This window comes from Cupressus sempervirens, chromosome 4 (genome assembly GCF_028749045.1).
Source record: "Cupressus sempervirens isolate cs-2001-9-10 chromosome 4, ASM2874904v1, whole genome shotgun sequence".
NCBI classification, from domain to species: Eukaryota; Viridiplantae; Streptophyta; class Pinopsida; order Cupressales; family Cupressaceae; genus Cupressus; species Cupressus sempervirens.
The window spans coordinates 742,535,244-742,541,531 of NC_143121.1; positions in this window are offsets into that span (position 1 = coordinate 742,535,244).

Consider the following 6,288-nt stretch of genomic DNA (forward strand, 5'->3'; position numbering starts at 1 on the left):
TACATCAATCAAATAAGTGATAGTACTTAAATCATATAAGTAGTTGTCTTACCAATAAATAACAAGTTTGACATCACTGACAAAATAATGATTGAAACACATTTATCATACTTGTATTAAATTGTTCACAAAAATCTCCTTCTTCAATAGTCTTCCTCTTTGGCATTGATGGAAAACCAAACTGATCAACCAAATTGACTAGGTGAAAATAGTAAGACCAACAAAATACCCAAAAGAAAATAATTCTTTGTATTGAAATCTCTCCCTCTATCAGTAAATTTCATCTTCTCTAGGTTACAAAACTCTATTGTGTCATCCTTATGACTCCCTCTAAATTGCTTATTATATCTCCCTCTACATTATCTTCCTCTTGCTAGGTAGATGTAATCAGAAAATACACTATTCAAAATTTCTCCCTCATACTATGAGTTAGGATTGCTCCCTCTTTGTTGTTCAATTCCAATCTCTATATTTCTCCCTCTAGGATTAGTTAAAGGATTTCTCCCTCTTAGTTGTATATCTCTATCTCTTGGATTTTTCTAGCAGGATCAGTTTAATATCTCCCATTTTGAAAACAATGCTAAAGACTTGACATCTTTATATGTAGATATAAAATTCTTTAGTTTCTCCCTCTATCACCATGCTTCTGACTGATTTGTAGTTCCAGCTCTTTGATTACTTTAGGCAACTCCTAAAGTAAGATCCAATGTATCAATTTGTAACATATGGCAATCAGCTTGTTTGATGCAGGGAATCCCTTTTGTTACATAGATAGCCTTTGATAGGGGTATCACCTATAGTTTACCTCTTAGATACTCATGAGCATCCTTAGTTAATGCTTTTGTGAAGAAATCAACAATTTTCTCTTTTGTGTTAACATATTCCATGTTCACCTCTTTATCTTGAACTAATTCTCTCAAGTAATGATACTTAATTGCAATGTACTTAGTCTTTGCATGCATCACAAGATTATTTGATATATTTATAGCACTTGTATTATCACAATAAAGTATCACTATTTCAATGACCTCTTCCTTCATACCTTTGAGTAGTTGTTTGATCCATACAATGTTTGTACAATCTATAGTAGCATCAACATATTCAGCTTCAATAGTAGATTGTGAAGTGCAATTTTGTTTCTTGCTAGTCCATGTAACCAGCCTCTTGCCTAAGAAAAATGCTCCTCCATTGTTTTTTTTCTATCATCAATTTTTCTAGCCCAATTAGGATCAGTATAGGCTCTTAATTCAAATTTCTCATTTTTCTTATAGTATAGATCATACTCCTTTGTTCCTTTTAGATATCTCATTATCCTCTTTACAACTATCAAATGATTCTCCATTGGATTAGCAAAGAACCTTGCAACTATCCCTATAGATAATGCAATATCAAGTCTATTATGTACTACATATTGTAATTTTCCAATCATAGACCTATATAGTGTTTGATTCACCTCAACTGAATCATCATTCTTTGACAATTTATGTCCTATCACCATAGGTGTACTTACTAGTTTGGAATCCTCCAATCCCAAAGTTTTCAATATCTCCTTGACATACTTTGACTGAGTGATGTATATACCATATTTCATTTGATGTACTTGCAAACCCACAAAGAATTTGATCTCTCCAAAAATAGACATCTCAAATTCATGCTTCATTTCATTTGCAAAAGCCTTACATAAAGCATCTTGACCTCCAAATATGATATCATCAACAAAAATTTCAAATAAAAAAGTACTTTTTTCTTTCTCTATCTTCATGTATAGATTACTATTATCATCAGTCCTTTCAAATCCAATCTTCATAAGAAAATTATGAAGTCTCTCATACCATGCTCTTGGTGCTTGTTTCAAACCATATAAAGCTTTGTGTAATCTACATACCATGTTCTTATTGTTAACATCAAAAAATCCTTCTGGCTATTCTATGTAAACTTCTTCCTCTAATATGTCATTCAGAAATATAGATTTAATATCCATTTGATAAACTTTGAAACCTTTGTATAAATAATAAGCAAGTAGAGTTCTTACTCCTTCCAATCTAGCAATAGGTGCAAATGTTTCTCCATAGTCAATTCCTTTTTCTTGTGCATATCCTTTGCAGACTAACCTTTCCTTGTTCCCTGTGACGTCAGCATTTTCATCTAGCTTATTTTTGTATACCCACTTAGTGCCAATAAAAGTACTGTCTTCAAGTCTAGGAACTAGAGTCCATATTTTATTTTTCTCAATTTTTTCAATCTCTTCCTATGGCTTTACTCCAGTCCACATCTTCTAAGGCATCTTTTAATGATTTAGGCTATTTCATGCTCAGCAAGCTTGTATCATTTCTCAAATTTTTCCTTTTCATTGGTCTAGCATCTTTATTTCCAATGATTTGTGTAGAAGGATGACGTCTCTTGACATATTTGGACAATATTGGTTTAGCTTTGGTTTCTTCATTTGGTCTATCTACTTCAAATTCACTATGTACATCTCTATCAAGTAGTTCAACATCTCTCTCATGTACACTAATTTTAGAATTAGAATGTCCTTCAACCTCATTTTGTAACTCAGCATCTGAATGCAGCTAGGTTCCTGAATGCAACTCAACATTCATAGTATGTGACTCAGTAGTCATTGAAACTTGCTACTGGTTTGTAGCTTTATTTTCAACATCTTCTTTAGCAGGCATACCTTCATAAAAGTATACAAATGATTTGTATTCTTTTGGCTCTTTCAGAGGTTCAGCCTCATATACTTCTATATATTCATCAAATTTCACATTTTCACTATCCACGACTTTGTTAGTGTTAGTATTCAAACACTAATAAGCTTTACTTCTTGTGGAAAAACCTAAGAATATACCTTCTTCACTTTTTGCATCTAGTTTACCATTCCTAAAGTCTTTAAGAATATAACATTTGCTTCCAAATACCTTAAAATATTTTACATTGGGTGAGTATCCATACCATAGTTCAAAAGGTGTTGAATGAGTACCTTTCTTGAATTATACATGGTTCAAGGTATAGATAGTTGTACTTACAGCTTCTCTCTAGTATTTCAATGCAACATTTTTATCCATCATGAGTGTCCTAATACAATCCATTAAAGACTTGTTCGTCCTTTCATATATTCTATTTTGTGGAGGGGTTCTAGGAGTAGATCTCTATGTTTTGATTCCTTTGTCATTACAAAATATCTCAAACTCATTTAATGCAAATTATCCTCCTCTATCAGATCTTAAACATTTTAGACTTTTACCTGTTTCCTTCTCAACTCTTGCTAAGTGCCACTTAAACATTTGGAAAGCATCAAATTTTTGTTTTAGAAACATAACTCTCATCATTGTAGAATAATCATCAACTAGTAGCATAATTTACTTATCTCCTTTGTAGCTTTGCACTTCAATTGGTCCACATAAGTTAGTATTAACAATCTCTAGTATTCCTTTAGAGGTATGTGTTTTACTCTTCCAGCTTGACTTTGTCATTTTGCCTAGTTGACATTGTTTACAAATTATATTATTAGGCTTATTCAACCTAGGAAAACCTCTAACTTTTCTCATGTTACTAATACTAACCAAGTTATCAAAATTAACATGACATGACCTTTTATGCCATAGCCACACCATCAAATTTTACAATTAGACAAGTAACATCCTCTATATCAAGATAGAATAGAGTAATCCTAGTTTGATCACACTTTCTAATCATTTTTCCATCAGTATCATATATCTTAGCAATCTTGTTCTCAAACTCAACCTTACATCCTAAATTCTTCTATTGTGACACACTCAACAGATTATAGTTAAGTCCATCAACATAGAAAGCATTGTCACATAAAATCTTTTTTGTGGGTTTGATAGAACCTTTTCCTTTTATCAAAAATGGTGCATCATTACCAAATCTTGCACTATTTCAATCATAACAATTCAAGGTAATGAACTTACTTTTATCACCAGTCATGTGATGTGAACACCTAGTGTCAATGATCCATCTATCATTCTTGTTTACAGAAGACACAAGTGCAGTTGCCCCATCTTCATCAGATTCATCCTTCTTTGCAACACACACCACTTCATCATCATGTTCATTAGATTCATCTTTTTTTCCTCTTCAACAATATAGCAAGACTTCTTGCCTTTATCTTTGTAATCCTTTTTGTCTTCATCTCTTCTACTTTTGTACTTGTCACATCCTCTATAGCTCTTCTTCTTTGGACATCTAGTAGAAATATCACTAACCTCATTGCAATTGAAACAAATGATAGGCAATTTACCTTTGAACTTGCCTTTACCTCTGTGAAATCTTCTTGCCAGTAGTGCTTCAAGTTGTTCTACATCCTTTTCATCTATATCACCGTCACTAGACACATACTTTGTCTTTTTCTCCTTATGCTTCTTTTCATCAGGTTCCTTCAATGACAACTTAGCTTTGAAAGTAGATTCAATGTTTTCAGGTTTTTAATTATCAAAGTTAGATAGCTCAGAAATAGTGACCTACCTACCAGACCTTCAAGTGATAGATTATTCCCTAGTATACATCTCAATTCTTGTATTACAAAAGCTCTGATACTAATTATTAGAATTCTTTAGAATAATTGAGAGTGGGGGTGGGTGAATTAGTTATCCATGGTCCAGATGTATAAAACTTTTCATAGCTTAGTGAATCCATAAAACATTTATCATCATGCATGCATCCATCAGATTATGCAGTCACTTAAAAACTTGTAGGTTACTATCAAATCAATTTGCAGAAATGTAAGCATGAAACATAATAGATTCAACAACACATTTGACACAATTATTTATATGGAAACCCAATTTGGGAAAACCCGCTAGTAACATGCTACTCTTTTTCAGTATTTAGAAGTGATGTCCTGTGAAAGGCGAGCCCTATTAAAGGTTACAATACACACTGTTAAATGTGACCCTGTTAAAGGATTTCAATCACCCTATCTAGAGTGAACCTTGTTAAAGGACTTTAGACCATTCACTTGGAATGTCACCTGGTCAAAGCATTTACAAATGACTATTAGGTCAACCTTAATCCAAAGGATTTACCCTAAACTGATACAATTATTAGAAAGTAATAGTAAGGCTTGATCTGATAAAAACTTACAACTCTATTTGTAGATTACAAATCTCTATTTCAGTCCTCCATTCTTTTTGGATTTCACAAATTTTATCTCTAATAGCTTGTTAACCCTTCAAGAATCCATACTCTTAAGCCTTCTTTCTTAACATGGCAATGCAGACTCTCAATTAGGTCACTGAATTAAGCAATACCCTTGACTCCTTGTCTTCCTTAGGTTCTCACACATGACAACCTTTCCTTCAAACAAGCCATTCCTTTGAATAGAAACTTAAGATTTTTTCTTCATTTGTTCTCCATTGTCCAATTTAGGGTTAGAACAGATTAGGTAGGATTCAATGAATCTATCCCTCATTTCATATCTCGTTTAGAAACTTCTCCTTCAATCCTCTTTAAATTCACCTCAAAATGGTTTACCATGAATTCTTTGCCACCATCTCATCAATCTTATCTTCCACCTGGTTTACACAATCCAAGAAAACAAGCTTGTCAGCTCCAATCCATCAAATTCATGATCTTTCAAATAATGTTGGCACTCAGCATTAACTTGCTTCTAATGCTTGACACATACTACATTGCTTGGCATCCTCTGTAAAATCACTCGTCATGAACTAGAGTTTATTGATGCTTGACATTAACTAAAATTTACTTGGCATCCACTATTTTGCTTGGCATACACTATAATAGACTTTTACTTGGCTCCAACTAATTTTCTACTCAGCTTGCACTGACTTTTCTTGGCACCTACTACCCACTTGGTCAAGCTTTGGAGAAAAAATTTATTTAACTTGTTCTTTTGAATTTGCTTAGTGTAACCAACCTTTGCAACCTTAAGTAGATTATCAATGCACTATGTTATCACTATCCTAGCTGATTATTGTACTCCTTTCCATAACATAATTCAACCTTTCATCTAGGTTCTAGTCTTACATCTTTTGATCAAATCATCTTCATCAATCAAATTAGTGATAGTAATTAAACCATATAAGTAGTTGTCTTACCAGAAAATTGAAAGTTTGATATTAGTGACAAAATAATGATTGAAACACATTTATCATACTTGTATCAATCTGCTCATAACAATCTCGTTCTTCAATAGTGGCACATCATGATAATGCAAATAGTATAAGGAAATATTTTTAGGTCAACATTGGAAAGTAACATATTAAAAACTAGAGAAATGCATAAAATTCTTGTGAGATGAATAATGGA